This window comes from Peromyscus californicus, unplaced genomic scaffold (assembly GCF_007827085.1).
Source record: "Peromyscus californicus insignis strain IS unplaced genomic scaffold, ASM782708v3 Scaffold_16__1_contigs__length_79575227, whole genome shotgun sequence".
Classification (NCBI taxonomy): domain Eukaryota; kingdom Metazoa; phylum Chordata; class Mammalia; order Rodentia; family Cricetidae; genus Peromyscus; species Peromyscus californicus.
Genome location: NW_026294458.1, coordinates 54,029,425 through 54,056,928, shown reverse-complemented (window position 1 = coordinate 54,056,928; position 27,504 = coordinate 54,029,425). Strand labels below are relative to the sequence as shown.

Here is a 27,504-nt window from a genome sequence, read left to right as displayed (position 1 = left end):
GGAGAGGTGTCGGGGGCAGAAATTAGATATGGAGAGGAGAGATGAGTGGGATTGGGGTGCATGATGTGAAATCCACAAAAAGAAATCAATAAAAAGTTAAAAACATAAGAGCTACTGAACTTTAAACACTAAAGCTTCAAATCTAGTACCTATATATGACAGGGAACATATGGCATTGCTTTTTCTGGGTCTGGCTGGCATCACTCAGAATGATTATTTCTAGCTGCATCCATTTACCTACAAATTTAAAAAATTTCACCTACCTCTATAGCTAAACAATATTCTGTTGTATAGATGCACACCATTTTCTTTATTCATTAATAAGTTGATGTATATCTGACCAGAGGGATTGGAGAGGGGACTCATGAAGTCCAACCCTAGCTGAAGCTATACTGGACACTGATGGCTAATGGGGGAGAAAGAGTACGTTTTATTCAAACTGTAGAAAGGCTCCCCATGTTCCTAGTACTCTTCATATACAGGGTAGCTCTCAATGGACTCAGTAGGTTGGGGGACGGGCAGGTAGGGAGAAAGAGGGAGAGAGAATATACATGAATACATAAAGCAGGGAAGGAAAAACTGGCAAGAATACAGAAGGATGTAGACATAGGGGAGGGCATGGGAAATGGATTTGATCAACCACATTGTATGCATGTATTAATTACCCTATAAAATGAAAATAAGTAAATAAAATTCCAGTTTGACTGACAAGGTAGGTAAAATTGAGTTTGAATATTTTAAGTAGAAAGTACAGTAATGTTATTTTTACTCCATGAAGGGGGGGAGAGAGAGAGAGAGAGAGAGAGAGAGAGAGAGAGAGAGAGAGAGAGACAGAGACAGAGACAGAGACAGAGACAGAGAAAGGGACTGAATCAGTGGATAAGAACACATTTTGCTTCTTCACAGGACCTCAGCTGGATTTCCAACACTCAAGTGGCTCACTACTTGCTATAACTCCAGAGGAAACAATGTGTCTGGTCTCTGCAGGCAGACGCAAACATGTTCACAAGCCAAGCCAACACAGAAATACACACATGCTCAGAACTGAAGAATGCAGCCTGTTTCCCTTTTTTGGATTACTTTGAATTTCTTATTGAACAATTGTGATATAGGGTGGCATAAAAATATTTAGGAGAGATAAACCAATGACCAGTGTGTATTTCATTGGTAATGCTGACCATATTTACAAACATACAATTACTACAACACAGATTCTCTAAGTTAAGTAAGTGACCAATGTAAAATAATAAAACATAAAAACTAAATTATGATTATGAACAAAATAGAAGAAAATTTTATTTATTTACTGCAGCAGAATATTATTTTAAGGTGTATTACTTTTGCATTGTTTACATTTGTTTAACTCTGTTGAGTTGTGTTACTGTACCTGTGTAAAACACCTGATGGATCTAATAAAGAACTGGCCAAAACCAAAAGCAAGGCAGGAGAAAGGATGGGTGGGGCTGGCAGGCAGAGAGAATATATAGGGAAGAGACCTAGCAAAGAGAGATGAAGGAGTGAAAGGAAGAGAGATCTAGGAGCCAGAGGAGGAGGACAACAGGGACCAGCCACCCCGCTACACAGCCAGCCACAGAGTAAGAGTAAGATTTACAGAAGAAAGAGAACAGGGTCAGCCCAGAGGCAAAAGGTAGCCAGGGTAATTTAAGTTAAGAAAAGCTGGCTAGAAACTAAGCCAAGCTAAGGCCGGGCATTCATAAGTAAGAATAAGCCTCCATGTGTGATTTATTTGGGAGCCCAAAAGAGTAAAACACTGAAGACCAACCAACAACAATTTGCTTGTGACCAAAGAGCTGGTTGGAGGCATATCCTGCATTTTAAAGCCAAGCTATTGACTCTGCCCCTGTTTTGTATCATGCTAGATCACATATGCTGGACTGAACAGTGAACACAGATGTTTTGTGTACTCGGGTTTACTGACAAATTATTTCCTTAAGCATCTAACACTTGGTCCATATTTATCTTTTAGTCACATTGCTCCACTATTACAAAACTCTAGTTTAGACAACATAAATAAGCAAAATTCACTAGCTATGAAGTTCCTTCTACAAATATCAAATAATAATTAGCTAAGATTTCTATTAAATACCTAATTGAACTGAAAAGAAAATGTGAGAAATTTCTAGAACCTCTCTAAAACTCAAATCATTAAATATTAATACTAGTTAACTCACCCCAAGATGGCCATAAAGGGCATAGTGATTTCAGTAACTGAAAGTGATGAGTCTATGGTGGGGTTAATTTGGCCCATAATATTATATTTTGAAATTTGCAGGTTGGAAGGAGTTTATTACTGTTCTTGATGGTAAGCTTTTCCCAGTTCACAGGCATCACCAGCTGTCTCTACCACTCAGCAAGTATGTATCCATGGTAAAGCATCAATGGTGTTTTCTTGGAGATGACTGCCCATTGTTTTGATGCTCCTTTTAGAGACTGAAGGATTAAACTTCAATGGAGATACTTAGAAGTCCTTGGTGGGACTTTTGAGTGGGATCCTTTGGAATTTTATGAAAAACTCTGTTTCACGGAAGGTGTGGATTCGAATGTGCTTGCAGAATGCTGAATTCTTCCTTCTTTTTTTTCCCCCGCTGAGAAATGAAGTAAGGTTTATTGTTTGTTTATGTCTATAACATTTTCTTGCTATGGTGCAGCATGTCACTACAGACACACAAAAAAGTATGTTTATTTACCATGGCAGTGCCAAGTGACCATAGAAAAAATCTCCAGAACTACGAGTCAAACCTTATTCTGCACCTAAGTCCATTATCTCTGGTATTTAAATATAGTGTAGGAAAACTGGCTAACACAGTTAGTATATGTGGCAGGTCTGCATTTGGGGTATATTATTAGGTGTTGAACATAACTTCATTTGGGTAAGATGTTTAAGAAGCAAGTAGATGTATATAGAATAGCATTAATAAAAATATCTCTGCTACCCACAAGGGTGGCTAAATATACACTGATAATCCAAACTGCAAAACTCTATCTGTGAGCCTATTGACAGAATCTAAATAATTTTTTGAAATAATTAAGTTTAATTCAAGTGATGGAAGAACAAATGACAACCTACTGTGGTGATATTGTATTCCCCAATATATTGTGCACCGTAATAAACTTATCTGGGGTCAGGGAACAGACAGCCACTAAATAGACATAGAGGGCAGGAAATGGTGGCACACACACCTTTAATCCTAGCATTCGGGAGGCAGAGATCTATCCGGATCTCTGTGAGTTCAAAGCCACACTGGAAATAGCCAAGAATGGTGACACATGCCTTTAATCCCAGGAAGTGATGGCAGGAAGTGGAAAGGTATATAAGGCATGAGGACCAGGAAATAGAGTCTGTTAAGCTTTCAGGCTTTTAGCAGCAGTTCAGCTGAGATCCATTCGGATAAGGACTCAGAGGCTTCCAGTCTGAGGAAACAGGATCAGCTGAGGTATTGGTGAGGTGAGCTTAGCTGAGGTTGGCTCTGTTTCTCTGATTTTTCAGTGTTCACCCCAATACCTGGCTCCAGGTTTGTTTTTATTAATAAGACCTGTTAATATTTGTGCTACAATCTATGTTCATTAACAATTAAGATTTTAAAACTTTCATAAAGGTTTAACTTATATACAGCTATAACATGGAAGTTGTATCAAATATACATCAAAAATCCTGATCCTTAAAATAATACTATTCTGAAACTCTAAATATATAAGCGAAAACTTTAAGATTAACGGCAGGGTCCTTTTGTGTCAAATATATGACTAACATAAAATATATGCCTACATCAAATATATGACTAGACTAGAGTCATTCAAAACCTTTAAATAGGAAATCTTATGAAAAATGTAATATGCAATAAGAGAAAGAATGAGAAAATTTTAATATATCGTATAATACCATAAATTTATAAATAAAGTTCTCTATACAATATAGATTTGGTTAGGTCTCCAGGAAATGATACTGAGCAAATGAATGATCAGGAGAAAACATATGTGTCATGGTACCACTTCTAAAATATTAGTAACATGCAGAACAAATAGAGTAACATAGTAAATGCATACTCGGTATCAGTAAAGTTGAAAAGAGAATTAGTTATACAACAGTACACACAAATCATGGTGTATGATGGGCGATCAATTTCTTCTCCAAGTTTGAGAGAATTTCAGATAGGCCTTTGTAGGAGACTTTAACTGCATTCTTACAAATTACTGTATCCAAACTGTAAAGAATGATTCAAGTATGGGAACAGGTAAATTATGACAGATCCAATTGGTAGTATCAATGTTCCTGGTAGTTTTCTGAAGATGTTATCAATAGAAAATATTTTGAAGGAGAGGATGCCACTATTTAAGCAAGGCTCCTGCAATATTCGTTAAATTTGGAGCAGAGGCATTTATATAAATTTGAACATTCAACTTTACCTTATAAAAATGAGGCAAGTTGAAAGCCACATTCTTCAAATTGAAGTCAACTGATTTATTTGCAGAACTCAGTGGTGCATCATATCGTCAGCAACCCTTTAGCCCTGGCTCTGCAGTGTGAGCACCCAGGGAGACCAGGCATTGCACCATTTCCCTTCACATTAGGTCTGGAAAGCCCAAAGCATTCATGGATGAAATGGACACATACAGAGCCTCTCCTTGGCATAGTTTAATGTTTCATTTGATGCCAAAAAGTATTAGACTTTCATTTCACTTCCATTCTTCCCCTATTTGTGCATGACTGAAAAAATCTATTAAATGTCAAAGAAGATCAATGAAAAGAAACTAATATTGCTCAAAATAAAATTTATCTTCCCATAATTCACTGACATTTTTATTCGACTGCACTTTGATTGAAATCTAGGTCACAGTTCAACTTATCTTCTTCAATGCCAAATTTGTACAGAGAGCAACTGTTCATCTTCCTTTCCGTGAATTAATTTCACAGGTAAAGTTATGACTGTCAGTGAAACTGAGGCTTGGCTAGCACATTGAATATATTAGTAGTTTATGATTATGCTATTTTTTAATTCTCAGGTTGACTTTTCCTGTGATGTGTTCTAATGTCCCATTCTGGTTACTAAGGATAGCTGAATGGACATGTTAATATGGCTGAATCAATACAGGGATTTCAAAGTATCATTGTCTTCTTCTCTTTGAAGGTGGCCAACCACTGAAGACTCACATAAGTTATGGGCAAGATCTATTTTGTCTTGTCCCTATTTTATGAAAACTCTTTTCCTTCTCATATCTATCCCACACTTGTTGGTATTCTAGTATTTACTAGAAGTAATCGGCAGTACATTAATACTACATAATTTATAGTGTAGAGTGAGAATATTATAAAACCTAAAATGTTTCCAAATGACTTTGATTAGCAGGGACTGTGCATTGCCTTTATCGTCATTGATGAAAACACTATTGCTCATGAGTATGGAATTTATAATGGAGTCTGCCACATCTGAGTTAGAGAAATGCGAGCTAATCTTGACAAGTTATGCAGTCTATGGCTTGGTCTATAATTTATATGTAGTACATATTAATTTCAAAATGGTGGTGGTGGCATTAGTATTTTTGAATGGGTAATCATAGTGCAGTGCAGATAGCAATGAGCAATACTGGAATGGTTATCTGTTATTATTTCCATGGTAAAAGCTGAAAATAATTATGGAAAATTATCACACAAACTCCCACACGGGAGATAAATATTTTTCTTGTATCTTTACTTTCTATATGCTCCATTATTCCACATTTATTTTCAAGTATTCTATTTGACTTGGGTAGCCATAAACAAGGGAGAAAGTCATTAATAAAGAATGAGTAATTTTTAGCTATGTTTCATAACAAAAGTGTTATTAAAGTAGATTTCAGTGGTCACCAAATGGATTTGTCCATCACCTAAACAATAATCCATTAATGATTTTAATGTTTATTGCAAATTTTTTGTTATTTAGTTTCATTGAAGGATAACTCAATTAAGTATCATACAATAATTCACTGAAGGACTTTTATAAATATTATATGAAATTAGTATATATGTCCCTATCTATCACACATATCCATACTTTATTTATGAAAAAAAGATATAAAAAGTTAATTTATTTAAGAATGGACCAAGATTTAATCTAGAAAATATTCTTTCACTCATAATCTCCATATAGGAAACCTATCTTCTTAGAAGCCTAAATCCAACATCTATTTATTGGACACATAAGACTTCCCCAATTCAAGTTCATTTTCCTGGATGCTAAAATCCATTTCATTTTTCGCTACCATTTAGATTGAATGATAAAATGTTAATTTGTGTTTTACGCCAGTTTTTTTTTTTTTTTTTTTTTTTTTTTTTTTTTTTTTTTTTTTTTTTTTTTTTTTTTTATCCCTACAAGGGACTTTGTTTTGACAGAAATGGTCATTGTTAAGAATCTTCCACAGAAGGAAGACAAAGAAACTTTTTTTTTCCTGTCCTTTCACTAAGATCTAAAGATGAAATGGTGTGGAATCCCATTAGGCATCTTTTCTAAAGTGAATAGGTCACTGTCTTAGATTGTTTGAAAACCATCAGTAGATATTCTTTTGTGTAATATGCAGCTGACCCAAGGATAAACAACTCTGAATGTAAGAGATTGTTCAGTAATGCCATGAAATCCCATGAGTCCTGCACTTTATTCTCTTATTCTTGCTAATATTGACACAGATTAGATGAATATTCTTCTATTCATGTACACAAGACTATCAAAAGGGCAGTTGATGACTGTATTCATGTATTAGTTTCACAGAGTAAATTGTAGTAGGGAAGGAGGCATATTTCCGTAAACCTCGACAAAACTAACAGTGGTAAGATATAATGTTCCTGTGTTACAAAAAACAAAAATACCAACAATGAATCAGAAAGCTATCAATTTATAGAAAATTAGGGTGTGATAGAAAAACTCACATGAATTTTATCTAACATTTCTGCCACTAGAAACACATGTACATTTACAAAAAAATGTGATAAAGATAAAATAATCTGTCTATCCAACAATATCTATTCTGAGCATAAATTGATTAGTTTATGAATAAAATTTGAGATTAACAAAAAGACACATATAAAAAAATCACTGTGGAATAGTGAGAAATCAAACATAACACCATAAAAATATATTACTTCATATCCATGAGAAATGACAAAATAGAACACTCAAAGCTTCTCTAATTTGAAAGGTGGAAACCACTGAAGAATTTTATTCTTCATAAAAATTTGAAACTTTATATCTACATTGTGAGAATCTATTCTGGTCCTATTGCTTTAACAAGAGAAAAAAATGAATGTTAGAATAAATCATTTATTTTTTCAACACAAAATAAAATGGATTTCTGTTTAGTTTTCCACACACAGCAGCCATAAGGAAAAGTAGAAATTGCATTCCTTCTTATTGAGGATAGATTTTGAAATATGTATTCAAAGTAGAACCTTAATTGTACTGATTATCCAAACACCCTTTAAAAGACACACAGAAACACAACATTTTTACACAGTCAACCTCGATGACTACTTTTCAATTTTCATAAATCAGTGATATGAATTTCATTTTATTGAGTTTTCCTTTGTAACAATTCACTTTCTTTTACTGCTTACAGGAGGTATATTTTCTTTTGTCTCTCTATTATCATTTTGATTTAAATCCTTCACTTTTTTTGATTGCCTGGTTCTGATAAACTATTCCTATTTCATCTGCTTCTATTCTATCGGGCTCTGGTGATCCACAGTAATTCTGTAGCCTTTGCTTCCTCACCACAATTCAGGTCTGTGTAATGAGGTATGCAGTGCCTTCATTTCTCTCCCTTATGGTTCAATCCGAAAGTACAATGTGGGAAGAGAGATTGATATATTTATACTTAGGAAATCCATTGAAGTCCCATTAATAGCATACTATTTTATAGACTGTCAACTATCACAGGAAAATTTGAAAGTAATTGTTCTACATAATTAGACCATCCTCTTCCTTAAAAACAGAATGATTACTTTAATGGGAATATGTGTGACCATATATTTTATAGTTATATTATATACAGTGAACAGCATTCTTATGTATTAAATAATAAATTGGCATAAGATTATATTGTTTCCTATTAATCATAGTGTAAGCAAATAGGAAATCCTAGGAGTTTATCTTCTTCTTGGCAAAAATAGCCATTTGGGAAAGAAACTGTTCTTGCCTGGACTGTTTGACAAAATGTTATGTCAACTGGACATGCATGACCCATTGGAAGGTGACCACTGAAATTTGCAAGGTGAGATGATCCTTCAGGTTCCTGCTTTGCAGAGGATACTTCCAGACATTCTACAGGACACAGAGAGAAGCAACTGAGAGACTAGGCCTGTGGGCTGAAGAACAGATGCCCCAACATTGCAGAAGAACTTTGCGTGACTGTCCAGGCAGCCAGCTGTCTCTGTCATTCTAGATTTTTGAAAGTTGCTTACAATGCTTTTCCTGTTTACTTAGGTAATATTATATCCTTCTGAAGTCTTTGATGTAGCTGAAGACTAGATAGTATAATTTTCCTTGGTTATGATAAAAGATAAGTTAGATATGAAGCCTTAGACTCACAAATACAGGATACATAGAATATTTTCTTTGAATTTGCCAAATATAAATAGACTAGATACTGTAATTATAATTCTTGCTTGATAACTATTTTGTTACATATAATTCTACTACGTTAAAGTTAAAACTTTTCTTTTTAATTAAACAAAAAAGGGAATGCTGTGGACTAATGCTTTTGTACACTGGTTTAATATAACACTGATTGGCCAGTAGCAAGGCAAGAAGTATAGGCAGGATAAGCAGATAAGGAGAATTCTGGGAAGGGGAAGGCTGAGGAGGAAACACCAGCCTGCTGTCTAGGGAGTATCATGTAATGGCACACAGGTAAAACCACGGAACACATGGTAACATATAGATTAACAGAAATGGGCTGAGTTTAAATGTAAGAGCTAGTCAGTATTAAGCCTGAGCTAATGGCTGAGCAGTTTTAATTAATATAAGCTTCTGTGTGTTTACTTGGTTCTAAGCCACTGCGGACCAGGCGAGACACAGGAAAACTTTCAGCTACATACCTCCTCTGATTGTCATATGTTAAGAAGATGAAAAGGGGCTGGAGGAATAGGTCAGTGGTTAAGAACACTGAATGCTCTTCAGGAAGACATAGATTCAATTCCCAGTAGCTTACAGATGTCTGTAACTCCAGTCCCTTGGGTTCTGATACCTTCTTTTGGCTTCTGTGGGCAGTACAACATGTGATGCACTGACTTCCATGTGGGAAAAAATCACCAATACACATAAGACAAAAATAGTTATAAATATTTAAATAAATTCTGAACTATTGTAACCAGTAGGCTTACTGGACTACAGATTACCACAGAGAACAATGGAACAGAAATGAATCCCTCTATCTGTAGTCACCGATCTTCAAATGATGGTATGGCTAGAACAGTATTTGGAATAAGTGGTTTTAGTAAAATTAAATATCCACTTCCAAAATAATAAATTTGGTCCCATTCATGTATTTTCCAAACAAAAATAGGGATAATAAAACCCCTGCAAGAATAGAAAAATAAAACTTCATAGATATTGGCTTTTACAGTGATTTCTTCGATTTGATGAGAGCTGAGCAAAAAGAAAAGTAGATGAATGGGATTATTTTTGGTGAATCCAGCTTTGCAGAATAAAGGATACAGTGGAGAGACTACAATAGCAAGTAGTGGAACAATGGACAATACACTGAAAGTGATTTCATGGGAAAGGATTTTTATTAAAAAAAAAAACCTAAATTTCAGAAATGTTAAATGAAGCTTATGATAGCCTGCCTTTGTACTCGGTAATACATGAAAGCATGTTCCCATTATGTTGAGATGAATTCTTACAATATGAACACTAACAATGGTGGAGAACTCTTTTCGCTCCAATAGCAGGTGCTATTATTTAGGAAAATTGACATGGATGCATAGCTCCTGAATTTTAGATAAATGAGGTTTAGCATTTTATTTTCTTATGTATCTACATCATATTATATTAGTCAATTGGATTCAACATGATGCCTGTGAAGTTACTTCCAAAACATCTATAATATTTCTCACCTCAGCTTCTGGTCTCTGGGGGAGTGTGCTGAAGATATTGTGAGACGTCAGTGTTCAGGCCCATTGACCTTGAGGAGAACCCTTGGGTGTCTCATTCTCCTGTCTTGTTAGCAATATGATCTTCAAGGAAATGGCTTTTGAGCGTTTTGCTTTCTTTAGTGTCTGTACACAAAGGTTAATTCCTACAGAAGGAATAATATTCTGTATGATCAGATAACAAGTATCAAAATTAGGCAAAACATTGCCTAGAAAATAGATAAAATATGATGCCATCTCACTGTTCCTCTGCTAAATCATACTATATTGTAATATTGACACTATGTTATTGCATAGTATTAAGTGTTGTTACCTGCTCTTTTCTCATTTTTAAATCATACCAGATTTTATTATTTATTTGCATATAGTTTTAAGGAAAATTTCTGGGTAATTTATGTAGCATTAGAACAGTGAAATTATATTGCTCATTACCAGAACCACAAGGGAAGAGAATATATTTTTAATTTTGCTTTGCTGTGTCCCAGACACCTGCTGTTATACAGCATGTCCAAGATATTTGTAAAAATGTGAATTTCAAAAAATAATACAAATGACAAGCTTTTTATGTGTTTCACAGCTTCTTAAATATTTTTTAAATATGAATCTCTTCCCTAAGATACTTTTATGTGACTCTGGTGCATATAAACATAGACTTATGGTTAATAATAAAGGAATATTATTTAAAATAATTCCTGGGTATTTGCTGAATTTTAAGGAAATTACATCTTAGTGAATTTGATGCAATTGCTCATTTTTACATAATGAATTTAGTATTTGCTGAATATTTGACCCTGCAGGGCACAGCACATCTTCAACATATTTCATAATTGTTCACTCTTTTGATTTTATAACCATAGATGTAGAGGGTATTATCTCACATAGTGGCATGGCATCAAATAGTGAAAGCTCAGTTAGGAACATTTTACAAAATTAGTATTCTATCACAATCCCAAGCCAAACTTCATTTCAGGATATTTGATGAAACTCAAGCTGGCAATTCAGACATCAAATTTTAAATCAAACTGCCTAACACACTCAAATCTAATGATAATACTAATTTCAAAATTGCAAACTGGAGAATTATGGTGGGAAACTATTGATAGTATAATTAAAACAATGTGGTTTTTATATGGACAAGAAACCGTGTATGCACAGTGAAAGCACCACTGTCTGTAACACACACTGTCTGAACCTGAGCCCACAGTTTTTAGCTAGAACTCATTGAGGTTGTGTAGCATGAAGGCATGCATGGTACAAAGCATGCATGTTACCTGTTCAGAACCTAGGCTACAAGGAAGTTATGTGACATCATGTTTGAGTGCTTTCAGATATACACAGGTTGATTACATGCTTGATTTTGAATTTCTAGTCACTGTTTAATGAGAAATGTATTACTACTGCTAACATTTCATGAGCCTCCCCACTCCACACACACACATTCAATGACTTAATGTCATTTGCATTAGGTACCCACAGCTTAAAAAGCTGGGATTGCTATAGATTTTTATATGCAACATAGATTTAAATGGTGTTTCTACTCTTTTGTCAAGAAACCCTATTTTCCTGCACCAAACTAAATGTACCAGTTTCTCCTGACTCCCCATGGGAGACCTTGCCTTGGAGGAGGTTGGAAGGGGGGGTGATGGGTTGGAAGGGAAGGCTGGGGGGGGGCGGGAGGAGGGAGGACAGGGAAAACTGTGATTGGTATGTAAAATGAATGGAAAATATCTTAATAAAAAATCTGTTTAATTAAAAAATAAACCCTATTTTCCAACTTGAAAATCTTGTAAGTGATATCTAATACAAAATATTTGAGAGTTAGTCCCCAGACTCTATGACTAAAAAGCATTAAATCATTGAAACATTTCTCTCCCATGTCTTGAGTGTTGCATTCAGAATGAGGAAGAGATGGAGAGAATGGGAGAGGGAAAGAGGACAAGAAGACAGGAATTTATAACGTTCACTTAGTTTTAAAAGACAATCATCCATTGAATAACTAGTGGAAGGTTAGGGTTGTCCCCAATAGGCACTAAAAGAAGTACAAAATCTCAGACTCCAGTGTATGTCCTGAGTATTAAATTAATGACATTTAGCTTTCACTAAGTAACTCTTTCAGGAATAGGCAGTGGATATGGTAACAGAAATACAGCAACAACAATGAAGAGATCTGATTATTCGAAAAGGTTAACTTCTCATTGGTCACAGCTTTATCTTTTCTCTTTTCTTCTCTATTGGTAAGTAACTTAGAGTCTTTAAATTGGACTCAGAGCAATAATGAGACCTGAAAAATATAGATTTGTCATACAGAATCTTCAAGAATAAACATGGAATCTTCGTACCTGTAACATAGATGATGTGTTTTAAAAAATAAGTTTTTATATAATAAAATATATATCAGTATATTTATTGTCAAAACTAATATAAACAACTATAGATAGCACTCAAAGCTGGATTTCTCATTTTTCTTTTTGTAATAATAAGTGTAAATTTCTTAACCATACAGAAATATAGATTTAAGAAACTGTAGGAACTTGAAGGATAATTTTAAAGTGCTGAGAAAATGTAGCTATGTTTTAAATTTCCATGCCTGAATTCAAACAAAAATATGACAACTAAAATTCTGAAGTTAAAAATGTGTACTATTGTTATAGTTTATGGTTTTACAAAATTAAAGAAGTTGATATTGAATATGATTTTAAAATATGACAATATGACAACTATGTTGTCATGCTGCAATCTTCTGGAAACTCTATTGTATGATACATGAAAAAATGCAAGCTTGAAACTGCCACCTAGATTCCTTCCTCCTTTTGTATACTTCCCTTCAGAATGTATATCTAAGAAGATGAAAAAGGTGAAGTATCCAGATTAATTTTTAAGTAAAATCAACCATTGGCAGAATCTATTTGGTCTTTTGCTGCTTGAAATGTGGTTTGAAGCTTTTATGTGGAAACATGGCTTCAGGCTCCTATACACCACTGATGGAATTAGTGAGTCAGTCCACTCTTATGACTTGAGGGAACTAAAAAGAACATCTATCAGAGATGTCAGGCAATGAAAGAAGAATCGTATGTAATGTCAGGTGGCAGAGTATAGAAAGAAGATGGATGAATGGTAATGACACTACCAGCAGACATTTGCAGCTAAGAAAGGGATTATTTAAAATGATGGACAAAGTGAAAATATACAAATCACCCACTGCAATTTACTTCCCTTGATTGGAAAAAGAAAGTATTTATATCTTAAAGATAATGTTTGGATCAAACTTGACAACTTGAATAATGAAGACTTTGCACCATCGTTTTTTGTTGACTTGACAGAGGACCCATATGTCAATGACAGAATGACCATTCAGTGAGCAATGTTTTCCCAGGAGTCTAGTGTCTTTGATGGTGTAGATTATGTGGTTAATTATTTCTTGGTAATAATTGTGGTAATATTCCTATGATCAATATTTTGTGATTCTTGTAAACATGGACTTATATAAATGTTTTTATACTTCTAATGGTTTTTCTATGATGAGAAAATATCCATAAATTCTATTTGCACAGACAGGCTCTGGAGCATAGAACAGTGCTATACCACTAACAAGTCACGTTCTCTTACTATATTTTTCTGTGTCCTACTTTATAAAATTATGTTAATTAAAGTGAAATTAAGAAGTGCTAATTTTAATACCTGAAACTCTTGATATGTTTTATTAATATAAGGATTGCAAAAAAATTCCCAAAACATTCCAATACCTTATTTTAAGCACACAAATTACTCAAAGTATTCTTATATGTTGATAATTACAAAATATAACATTTTAAAAAATTTATTGAGCTTTCTAGTGCATTGAAAACATTTAATAGTACGGTCATCCTTAGAACCAAATCATAGATAAACAGACCTGGCCATATAACCACATGATTATTAATTAAATTAGAGAAAAATTTTAATAAGGAAGTGTAATGGTATGAGCAAACAGGCTTTCAGGATTTAAATTCAATGGCATAAAAATTAAAATTAGGCAAAAACAAGATTAGAATCTACTTGTATAGGAAGTTGTTTGGTGATAACCACTGAGATTAATGGCCTTATGGTTTCCACTGGCCAGTTTCATTTCCTTCAATTGGATTAGGCATATGTTAATATGTAGTTGAACCCCTATTGCTCCTAAGAACATTTTCTGAAGAGTTGTGGTTTGCAACAGAGAGCGAGAAACAAGTATGATTTTGAGTTTTGTGTACTTTATGGAAAGCACGGGCAGTGTTATTGAATGGTAGAGTGAAGAAAAACATTACTAATTTGAGATTCATGACATATGAGATAAAACTAACACTTGTATCTATAGATGGATACATGTTACTATGGAAATATGGTTTTTGGCTTTTCAAAGTAATGCCTAGTAAGGGATATCTGCAATGGAAGAGGCACTATCCACAAAATAGGATGAGTTGGTCAGTTGACCCAGCCGCCACAGTATGGCACAGTGGGAAGGAAAGGACTATGGTGTCAGTCACAGCACCTGGGTGTAAGTCCAACAATATCAGCATATTTTTCAAATGTTTTCTAATGTACTGTTGACAAAACATTCATTTATCAATATGATAGTCCATCCCAAAGACACCACCTGGCTCTTAAGGAACCAGACACTCCTATATAAGTTTCATCTGATATGGGGTTGCTTTTTCTTCATTGGAGATCAGAAAATCACTCGTGCTTAACATCATTTGCTCTACCAACTTGAATTCCCACATTGTATTGTCCACGCCAGGTAACCACTTCATAGCGATGAAATGTAGAAGTAGACTCCAAAATATGGTTTCAAAAGTTCTTTATAATAAAGTTTTAGTAGTTGTTAAGTGAGATCATATGACATGGTATACATTGCAGAACCCATAAAAGTCATCTGGTGTGCCAGCTCAAAGTTATACTTTGGAGCATAGAAGAACATATTCCCAGAAATGCTGTATATTTAGCCTCAGAGACATTTATGCAATACCTTGTCTCCCAAGGATACAATTCACTGAGTGAAGAAACTAGTCAGTAGACACAAGAGAGGCTCCAGTATTGCACAACAGTCCTATGACTCATACTGCAAATAGTTCTTCTTCCCATAAATAACGGCTCTGAAACGTAAATGGTAATGTTTCCAAAGAGGAAACAATTGCACCAATGATTGTTTCACTCAATTACAGTCCGTATCTCTCATCCAGGGACTCTGGCTTGATTATGGAAAGGATAGTTGGCTACCAACTTAAAAAGACACTATAATATATACAGTCAGAGAAAACTAAGTGTATTATTTAGGTAACCCAATTGAGTGTCTGCTCACTCTAATACCCATCTGGATGATAGGTGGCAGTCTTACCCTGAGAATACCTGACCTGGGTAGCAGAATGTTCTAGAAAGATTTAAGTAATGCCGTCAAGTCATCACGATGACCAGCTGAGATACTAGATAACTATGGAAGCTATCTGGAATAGATACAGAAAAAAAAAATAATAACTCAACTGTGGACTCAAGACAAGCTTCCCTGCTGGTGGCTATATATATTTGCCTAACTTTATCTTCTAATCTGTCTCCAGAAAGATAGCCCTGTAGAAATTGTCACTGATGTGCCACAAGAGTTTGTTAATGAGTGGAGTGGCCTAAGGGACAGAATTTGCTCACTCTCTGGTTGTGTTCATTTCCATCAGCTTCAGTCCAAGAAGAATGTTTTATAACACCTTCATGGAGGGCTTATCTCCAGAGGATGTTCAGGTTGAACCCTGGCCCCCACTTTTTTTTCTGACTGTATTTTTTTATTAAGAAAAAATTGTATTCATTTTACATAGCAATGATCTCCCTCTTCTTGCCCCCCAGAATCCCCCACCCAACCCACTCCCATGCCCTCCTATAAGAAGGTAGGGCCTCCCAAGGGGAGGCACATTACCCTTTTAAGATCACATTAGCCACAGAGATTCATTCCATGGTGGGTCACATGCGTATTTCTAAGGCTCGCATCAAATCAGACACTGTTTGATGCCGGCTCTTGATTCCTCATTCCCACAGGCATTCACCCCCGGCAACTTCCATAAGCTTCTCATATGCCTATTCTGACTATCCTGCAGCATAAACCATGGTGTCTACAGAGTTACATGATCCTAACCAAATCATATTGTTTCCTTCTGTGATTGATCCCCAAGAGGTCTGCCCAGTCCAGTGCACAGATACCTTTACCTTTCATTTCTCTGCCATTATTTTCTTTCCTTCTTATTTTTCCTGATATTTTTCTATGTTTATTCAGCATGCTGCTTTTCTTGATACCTACTACCATCTGTCCCTGTCTTTTTTATTTCGGTATTTTGCATTGTGAGAGAAACAGGTGCGTGTACAGAAATTTTACAGTGCCATAAAATGTTCTGCCACAAAACTGCCTATGCACCTCTTTTACCTACAACAAAATTTCCTGTCCTGAAATGATGTGTCTTCTATAACACATTGTATAAATTGAAATTTCATGTATTGTAAAATAACTTGGATGATGTCAGCTGGTCCACAACACAAAATGCAGCAAACACTCTAGTTGAGACACAATGTGGAATGATTTTACTGCATTTTTCATTGTGCTTTGTTTATATTTTTCCTTGTTCTTTCAGTGCCTAGCTATGAAAATTTCATTCTCTGAAAGTCTTAAAATTTTCAGTGGCACTTCTATGGTTTAAAATGCAGAGAGCAGCGCTGTTTTTACAGGTTTTCTATGCTAATACTTTGAATGAGCCACTCATCCTGATAGTGGCCTTCTAAATTACTGTGAAATAACCATGGATGCTATTACACACACTTACAGATGTGACTTAAATTCTCTGGAACTCTACTGCACTGTGAATGACAATAAGCAGCTTTGAAAGATTTGCCTTCACACTGGAAAAAATGATCAAAGGATGTCTCCAAATGACCATGAGCCCCACTCACCAGAATGGATATGCTAACTGAAACTACCCAAATGTTTCAATGTCTTACAGATTTTCTGCACTGCAGGTAATTTGACTATTTTATAAATGCCTTCTAATTAAGGATTCTGTAGATTTTATATCTTCAAACCTGCATTCTTTTACTGAAAATCTCTTTTTAAAGATTACAACAGGAGAGGAAGGGAAACGTTAGTCATATTTTAATTAGTGCTATCCAGAGTTTCTTCCTGGGGAGTCCCTGCCTTGTCAGGAAGTGGACTTCTCCCAACATTCAGGGGCTTTCCTCCAGGTATCACAAGAAAAACAGAACCAAAACCCTACCATTTGAAAGAGAAATTGCAAATAATCATCTTATGTTTCTATTTGCTGGATCCAGGCTGATCCCCCTCTCCCTGCAAGTCTTCAGGATTCCCAATGGACCTGCCCACTACTAGCGTTTGCTCAGCTCAGGTAATGTTACTGTGGAACAATGGAGAGGAATAAGAAAAGAGGCAGGAAGCTGAGCCTATGAGATGCCGAACAGCTGTGGAAGGAACAGTTGTCCTTGTAAGACTGTCCGGGAGATCCCAGAGGGAGAATCTGAAAGAAATTGCAATCCAAGAATATAACACGGTGTTTTGGCAGGACTGCGAGATAAACCAAAGGAATCAGCCTGGCGTCTAAACCAGTATTTATTTATCATTGGTAGAAACAAACAATAAAATCAAATGTAAGTTAGATTTTAGGACTCAGAAGTGGGAAGTAATGAATACAGACGTTTGCCTATAAAGCACTTTTTAGAAAAACTAATGTGAACATAATTTTCTCCACACAGTTAGTTCTTTCAGAATTTCTAGCTTTACACAGTTGTTGCAGATTTTTACAATGTATCAGTGATAGTATACTCTGAGAACTGTTATTACCAAATTGAAAAGAAGCATGCTACTATATCAATAATAAAATTATACAGAAATACATATGAAAATGCAGTGAGAGTCAGAATAATCAAATTAGTCTTTGCATGACATTCTGATTAGAAGGCAGCAATTCTTTTTTGACATGATACAATGTACATTCCCTTGGATTTCCCATCTATACAAACTAAAAGCAATTTTTCAGAGTAAATAGCAATTATTTTCATTTGATTTCTCATTAATTCTGTTTACTTATTAATGTTTCTATTTGGCATTCCAGATATAATAACATAACTACTAATTTTTTTTTCTAATTTGCTCTTCTTAGCTTAGGTGTCAGAACACTTATTTCAGGGTTGATTTCAATGACATCTGACTTCCATAGATATTTTTTCTATCAATATGTTTCCTATAAACCTGCCATTTTCTACTAATAACCAACACCTCAAACTCAATTTTAGACATTATCTTTAATTATATTATTGCACTTTATTAAGTCAGAAGCATTAGTGACTCACTAAGACAAATATTTTAACCAGTAAAATTTGGTTTGCTATAGGGGCTTGGAATATCAAAATGAATTTTCATTATTTTATTTGCATAATTAATTTATCTGTTAACCTGGAAATTTCCAAGGACCCATGATACCATCTCAGTCACATTCTCCCTCCTTTCCTTCTTTGCTTATTTGCTTTGTTTATAATAAAAATGCCAGAGTCACATGTATTATATTATAATGCCTAATAAGTGGAATGTTGGCTTGTTTCTTCTTTATATTGATAAATTTGATGTGTCACAGTTAGTAGGTAATATAATTAGTATTCACTGAAGGGTGTCCATTTCATGTATGTGAACACCTACTCTGCTAATATTACTGTTTTAGCTCTAAATAATATACATGCTATTTATACTACAATTTTTTTATCTCCAAATGTATCATCTGAGTTTATGAAAATGTTCTTACTGCCTTTTTTTTCAAATTTAATTTTTTTTGGTATTTCTCTGTGTAGTTTTGGTGCCTGTCCTAGATCTCTCTGTGTAGATCAGGCTGGCCTCAAACTCACAGAGATCCACCTAGCTCTGCCTCCTGAGTGCTGGGATTAAAGGCATTCGCTATCCCTGCCTGGCTCAAATTTAACTTTTTATTGATTCTTTGTAGATTTCACATCATGCATCTCAATCTCACTCATCTCCCTGTTCCTTTGCATCTGCCCTCTACCCTTGCAACCTCCCTGTCCCAGGATAAAAGAAGATAAAATTTAAGAGAAAAGAAAATCTCATTATGGAAGTTGTAACATGACACAGTGAGTCACACAGTCTTTTAGTCCATATATTATTACTTGCAAGTGTCCATTGCAGTGAGTTGTTGGTCTGTTTTGAGCCTCTGGTTTCTGCTACACTATAGATTTGGGGCCCTCACTGGGACTCCTCTTGGTTATCCTGTTATTGCTCTGTGTCATGGAGATCCTGTAACTTTGGGTCTGCAGGACCAGCTCCTTCATGTGGTCCAGCAGATCCTCTTTTTTCCTTCCCTGAAGTTCATATGCATCTAACATACCTAGTATGTGCCATGAGGTGAGCAGCATTGGTCCAACATGACCTCCCCATCACCGATCTAAAACAAAGGGGCCTAACAGCCTTGGAACTACAATCTCCCACCCTGTGAGTACAAATAAATCCTTTCTGGTTGTATCAAGAGTATATTATAATGAGCACAAAGTTCACTCAGCCAGCTTCACCCAACTTTCTTGGCAGAAGAGAGCCTTGTTCTTTGCTACAACCTGTGTCTCCAGGGAGTTTGACTATCTTGATTACCACAAGAAACATGCTTGGATAAAGAGCATCACACTTTTTTATGTCATGTAATAGAAAAATTATAAATTAAAGAACTATACACATTGAATATAGTTTTTTTCTTGCTGAAATAGCTCTTTAACATGAGTGACTTAATAAGAAATGATGAATTTGAACCTTTAACTTTCATATCCTTTCCTTTGCATTGTAGCATATTTGTACAAAACATTATGAGCCTAGAGTAAAATATAATTACTAAACACATCACAATGCTGCTGTTTAAACAAAACACATTTTGTATATTTTAAAATTATAGATACTTCTAGAAAAGCCATATGTGTACTCATAAAATCACAGCCTTCATAAAATACAAGTGTGATTTCATACACTGTTCTAGACTCTACCAAAGTTAATGTTGCTGATGTCATCTTTATTTTTAAGTTATCTATCTATCTATCTATCTATCTATTTATTTATTTATTTATTATTTTGTGTGTGTATGCATAGGAGTTACACAAATGTCACAAGGCACCCTTGGATGTTAATGGTCAATTCTGGAGTATTTTCTCTTCTTGCACCATGTGGGTTCTGAAAATCCAACTCACATTGTGAGGGTCAGCTGTTAGTGCTTTTGACACTAAACTGTCTTGCTGGTTCTAAGTTCAGTTATTTATCAAAACATCATCTAGTAGTTTTTCTTTTTTCTTTTCACTGGACCAGTTCCCCATTAACTCTTCAATAGTTTCATGAAACCATATTTTCTCAGAGTCATGAAAAATAATTATTGTATAGACTGAGAGAAAGTACTCTGAATTTAAAATATATTTTGGTGGGTATCTTTTATTTTTAATTGTTTAATTATTTTTTAATTATGTGTAAGAGTGTATGTATATATTTGTGTGTGTCCTTGAGTAGATTTGTGCACTTGAATACAGATGACCTTGGAGACTACAGGTATAATTATACTTAGCACTTGAGTTATAGGCAGTTGTGAACAGCCTGTCATGAGTGCTAGGAACCAAACTCAGGTCCCCTTCAAGAGCAATTATTCATGTTTAATCACTGATACATGTCCCCAACTCCACTTTTTAATGAAGACTTAAAATAAAAATGCTGCATTAGTGTTCTAACATCTGTAAGCACTTATAATTTAAATCTAATAACTTACAACAATTTTTACAGACTGAAAACTTGAATAGGTTGCTAAGTGTGCTCTAAATGTATAATTATTGCCTTGAATTATCAAGGGATTATCTGTCTCAGTAAAGTTTCAAAAAATCCAAGAATGTTCTCTGTGTATTATAGAAATGTTTGATACCCCGAGGATCATATGCTGGAATCTTGGTGCCCAGTATACCACTGTGAAGAGATGTTCAAATCCTCTCTGAGAAGAGACATAATTGGAGAAGTTAAGATCCTAAAGGGAGATTAATGTCTTTGTCTTGTGAACACAATCTTTAAAGCTGCTACAACCAAGTTGTTCTAAGGAAGCCTAGTGTCTCCTATCAGTCTCAGTCTTCCTTGCACAGAAACATGCTCATTTGTTACTCATCTCTCTTCCCCTTTGTTTCTTTAGATGTGGCATAGACAGGGGATGCTTTATCAGCATGTCAGTACCATCCTGTTTAGACTCTAGAATTATTGCGTCTTCATTTCATAAGTAAATCACCCCTTGATTATTTTGTGTTAGTAACAGATAACAGACTGAGGTAGAAGGTAGAACATGAATAATTGCTCTTGAAGGGGACCTGAGTTTGGTTCCTAGCACTCATGACAGGCTGTTCACAACTGCCTATAACTTAAGTAAGAGCAAAGTGAATTTGTAAACCCCACAGGTTTAAGGACAAGGTAACTTACTGTAGTAAGTTTGGTAGATTTAGAGCAGGGGCACTTAAACATTTGGTATTTTAGGTACCAAAATATAAGAAAAAATAATCTTAAATACATATACTAAGCACACAATGAAAAGAAATATAGTATATGTATGGATACAATGACACAATTTCATTAATATATCTTTAGAAATTGATAACTATCTACTTGGCAATACCTGGTTAAAAAATTGTCATCAGAATCCTTATTTGGAGTAGCTATTTGAAACATTAATTTATAAAATCTGGGTAGAAATGGGAATGAAAGATGAAGACATGTGGATTTCTGTAGTAAGTTTGGTAGATTTAGAGCAGGGGCACTTAAACATTCCTTTCTATTTCTCTGTAGCACGAAATGAATTTCTTCTGAAGTAACTGTCCCTTATGTTGAAATGTAATGTCTTATGACTAAATGCCATTATTTAAAGATTTAAAATATTTGAGTAAAAATAATACATAATAATATGGCTTGTTTTGATTTAAGAAACAATATTATGTTCTGTAGTTTTAATTTTAAAGCATACTTATTTTAAGTTATCTTAATACCATTTTAAAAACATGAAAACTTATGTTGGAACATTTTAGTGAAATTTAAGATAAATGTGTGCTTGAGTTCAGTAAATCTCATCTAATCTCTGATACATTAGATGCCAGTTTATAGAAAGCTATCAAAATAGAAGGTAAATAATTCTGTATCTATCACTGAAAGTATGCCACATTGTCAAAAGTTTTAGAATTTTGCATCATGATTTATATTCTCATTCATTATATTAAAATTAGTCTTCTAAAAATTTTTTTTTTGGTCTTTCGAGACAGGGTTTCTCTGTGTAGATTTGGTGCCTGTCCTGGATCTTGCTCTGTAGACCAGGCTGGCTTTCAACTCACAGAGATCCACCTGGCTCTGTCTCCCTAGTGCTGGGATTAAAGGTGTGCACCCCTGGTGCTCGGGTCGAAGATTTTTTTTCTAATATTCTGTGGTGTGTTTGAGTGTGTGTACATATGTGTGTACATACATGCATAGTGCACTTGCACATGCATGAGCATTTATGTGAAAGCCAGAGGTTAATGTCCGGCGCCATTCTTCAGATGCTGTCATATATGGTCTTCATTTACCTGGAATGAATAATCAGGGTACATTGACTGATCAAGGAGATCCAGCAATCTGCTGAGCTCCACTTCCTCAGCACTGGGATTTCAGGCATGTGCCACTAATACTGACCTTTACAAAATGGGGTCTGGACATTGAACTAAGACCTTCAAGCTTCTGTAATATTTTACCAAATAGTCCAACTTTCCAGCTCTCCATTTTTTTAAAAATTCGACCTATTTTTATGTTTGATAATACTACTCTCCCTCAAAAGTTATTATATTTAATACTGGGGAAGTTGTACTTTGTAACACATTAAGGAAATCTGTGCTTTAGGAATTAAGACCCATGGCAGTCAATTCCCATGGCCTTTGCTTTTTGGATGGGAGGTGTCACCTTCCCAATGAGCACAGTGGATTGTTCTACAAATACTGAGGACATCTTTACTGGACAAAAGAAAATAAGAGTGAGCAAGAGATACTGACAGACTCTTTTAAAATTTCCACATTATGATGTAGTTTAAAATGTATGGAAACATTATTTTCCATTTCTGTAGCTTTTACTTATGTAAGAACAAAGTGAATTTGTAAACCCCACAGGTTTAAGGACAAGGTAACTTCCTGGAATTCTGGGAGTTGTAGCTCTTGGGAAATAACAAGATTTTACTTCCCTAAACAAGTTTGTTTGCATCGACTATGCAGTCTTAGTTTCTGAATGACTGGATTCTTACTCAGAAAGTCCTGACCTGAACCTACATCCTAAAATATACCACCTACTCTTCTAGAAGTTACAGAGTTTCATGCTTAATATTGGGGTCTTTGGTCAATTGGGAATTGATTTTTGAACCAGGTGAGAGATAATGGTCATGCCAGTTTTTGACATATAGATATCCAGTTTTCCAACACCATTTGTTAAAGATGCTATATTTTATCCAAAATATGTCAGCATCTTTGTAAAACAAAGTTCTAGTGGATGACCAACAGCAATATCAAGAGGCTGTATTATTTTGGGGAGCTCCAGGACACCTCTGACCAAGAAGTTGAGTTGGGGTAAAGCATCTCATACCTAGCACTGAGCTTTCTATTTAGCAGTTTATGTCTTCAGAGATAACCATAATCCCTTGTGTAGGGGTAATACCAGTTAAATTCTTTTATATGTAATGCAAAAAAAATTGTGTGTGTACGTGTGTGTGTGTGTGTGTGTGTGTGTACGTGTGTGTGTGTGTGTGTATGTGTGTGTATGTGTGTGTGTGTGTGTGTGCCTGAAGCTTATGAAATAGTAGGTTTCCACATGGCCTTTTCAAACATGCTCATAGTTAGTCGTGCCCCCCAAACTTGCCTATCATTGTGTCTTTCTCCTCACATAGTCTACCCTCCCCTGTTCTCTTTCCCCCTTCTTTTCACCTGTGTTCCACTGTCCTCCATGCATTAAGATCTTCCTTCTCTCTTCACCAATGGTGCCTAGATGTCTGGATTATAAGATTCAATATGAACTCCATTAAACTAATAAATCATCTGCATATGAATATAGGAAATATGAATAAGGGCATATGACATTCCTTAGTCTGAGTCACCACAAAACAGACCACAGGCCTGATACTGCAAATCTGTCAAAAATTCATGGTTTGAGAGTGAGCTTAGGCCCCAGCATTAAACTATGACTATCATAGGATCAAAATACCCTCTAAATTCTTACGGAGTGAACCTATAGCTTAGTGCTGCTCTTCATTCTCCCCAGAGATGTTTTCTGGTGCAACAGATGGTGGTAATGCACAAACTCACAAGTGGCCACACTGCAAAGAATAAATGACTGAGCAATACTCAGCCCATACATGGGACATCTATATCACACTCTCTCCACAAGGCTCATGGACTGCTGTGAAGTAGGGGATAGAAAGACTTTAAGAGCAAGAAATCAGAGAGGACAGCAGCCAAAAAGCATCTTCTGGATTTTTCAGAACCCATGCAATCATAAACTCACAAATGCATTTGTTACCAGGCAATATTGTATCATAGGGTTGGAAGGGGTTCTTGAGTCCCCATTGCAGACTGAGGAACTATGGTCAGTTGGTAGTTTCTGGAGAACAGAATGTCAGTTTTCTTTAAGACTGTGGTTGCTGGTTGGTCCAATACACTCCAAGAGACCTCTCTACATCCGGAAGAATATGGATAGTACAAATCTAAGTTAATATTTACAAAGAAGTTAGAGAGGAACTCTGACAGAAGGTAAGGGCACAGGTTTGTGGTAAATATGATCAAAACATGGAGTAAGAATTTGTCAAAGAACTAATAAAATATTTTTAAATTAAGCTATCAAAGATAGTGATTTTGGCTATATTCATTTATAGCAAGAGGTAATAAAAAATCTTGCCATCGTTTGAACAATAACAAAGTGAAGAAAGAAACTAAATTTCAAGGAGCCATTGAGACCTAAAATATTTGGAATCTGTTTCCTTGGTCAGGGTAAAACTCCACATTTGTTATCAGTAGGATTCTCATAAAGTATAGAAGGAATAGCTTCATGTAATATGAAGTCAGTAGATCCAGATGGCTTAAAATTAGTCCTGGTTTACACGCAACCAACTCAAGAAAATTTCACAAGGTGTTGTCTTTTACGTGCCCCTCCCCTATTAAGTACATAAAAGTAGATTTAAACCTCCAGAAATAAATGTAGTTAAGAGAACCCTGGTTAGGGGTCTGTTGTATATGAATGCATATTATATATGCAATATATAACAACTCAAATTGTAATATAGCTCAAATGACTGATTATACACTAAAGAAAGGGAGAAATGACATATGATCTCATATTCTAAGCTTTACTTTTAACACAATATTTATGGACAATCTTATACATGACATAGGAAAACTTGTCAGACATAAAGGATCAAATAAATCTGACATTCTCTATTTACAGATAAAAAAGAAAGGGTCTGGACATCACACCTTCACTGAAGAAGCTTTTCTTTTAGGTGAATACTGGTATGCTTGAAGGAAACTTAAGAAACACAGGAAAAATGCAGGTGTCATTATTACTATTGAAGTGATCTGAGTATAATTTGGGCAAAAACACACATGCTGTCCAGTCAGATAAATGTATGAATAAGAGGGGTTTACCAGTATATATCAACATATTTAGAGCCCCAATAAAGAAAATGGGCTTGATTAGCAATGTAAATAAATACATTAATCTGCACTAATTCTTTATTGAGGTTGGGGAAATAATACAGTTGTTTTCAGTAGCTGATTTTGTGCAGACAGGCAACTGGAAAGATTATTTAATGGTTTTTCAATGCTGTTACAAATGATGTGACATACACTGTAAGAAGGCAGTAGTTAGTGGGAAGGCAGAATCCTAATAAATGGGGAAGCAAGCACATGGAAATAGAGTATTGTGAATATGGAAATGATACACTAGTGTCCAACACTTATCAGTTGTAATACACGCTCTCAGCAATAAATAATTGCATACATTATTTTATTTTAGAAGAACAGGCATAGATTCAATGGCTTTGGATTTTCCATGCTTGTGAACGAACAGTATAACCAGGGAAAGGAGCAAAAAAGAGGGCTGGCTTTGAGACAAGACAAAACCAAAGGGTTTCCTGAAAACAAACGGTAATGCTGAACACGTATCTGATGACATTCATCAGGGGGACACTTTCTATAAACCCTACTACACTGAGAATCTGGAAATAGAATGACTTGTAAAACTGCAAATCCTGGAAGATTCACATAGTTCACTCTTAACAAATAATTTAAATGTGCTAGAGAAGTAGCTCAGATTTTTAACTACTACCTGGCATTCTAAAAAATCTCTGGTTCTATCTCAGTCCTTTATTTAAAAAAAGTAATGTGTCTACTAATCATGGTGTGTTTAGTTGCTCTAGAAAATAGCGACAGTTCTACTAGAGATATTACTTTGGGAAATACTAACATACATTTAGACATTTAAAAGAAGTTAAATTTAATGGGAATCTTATACTAGCATGATTATGTTTCATAAATTGGTCATAATGTTCAAAATAAAAAGGAAGTGCACAGATCTAAAAAATTATTAGTAGTGTTTAAAAGTCCTGGGTACATTCTTATTTGTTTTTAATTTTCATAGATAAATATACATAGTAAACACTAACAGATGCCAATTAGTATAATTGAGTGTTCAGAAAAATAAAATTAATGCCTATATTACTCGAAATGAATTCACCCAAATGTTTCATTAGCTTGCTAATGTAATATTAATGAGTGGAATAACTAAATTGTGCTGGTCTCACCACTGTGAGCCGAAAGCTAATAATGAAACTCTCCTCTTCCTCCACCTCATTCCCCGGCAGGTTTTCTGCTAGATTCTCAATCACAGATCACAAAAGAACAATGTGGGTTACTTTGAAAATTAATTAGACATGTTCATGGAAGCCACTAGAACAACTGCTCTCCCTCTGAGTTCATGAAGCTGCTTAATTCGCTCTTGTGTTTCCATTCAGAGAAGCTGGCAACACCACAATGTCAGCACAGCATGTGCAGACAGGAAGCCAAATCTCTCACCAAATTGTTTCCCCTTTGTGCTGCGCCTCTCTTAAAGGCCATACAAACAACTTTGACTTCTGTGCTGGCATAGCTGGGCCACTCTTCCTGCAGTCATCCTGAAGAATGACTTTTGAAAATGCTCCATCCATCTCTGAAGTCCTAGGTATACTTAACAACCTCCATTCGAAATCTAGTGGAAGTGCTTCTCTGCCCACAGACAGATTTTAATGTTGATTTATTCACTGCTTGAA

General features: G+C 35.2%; 1 protein-coding gene across 2 annotated transcripts in view; it reads right to left on the bottom strand.

Annotated features, from left to right (window-relative positions):
* The window catches only part of Robo1 (roundabout guidance receptor 1), a 1,006,112-nt gene that overhangs the window by 916,943 nt on the left and 61,665 nt on the right, over positions 1-27,504 (bottom strand). The window lies entirely within an intron of this gene.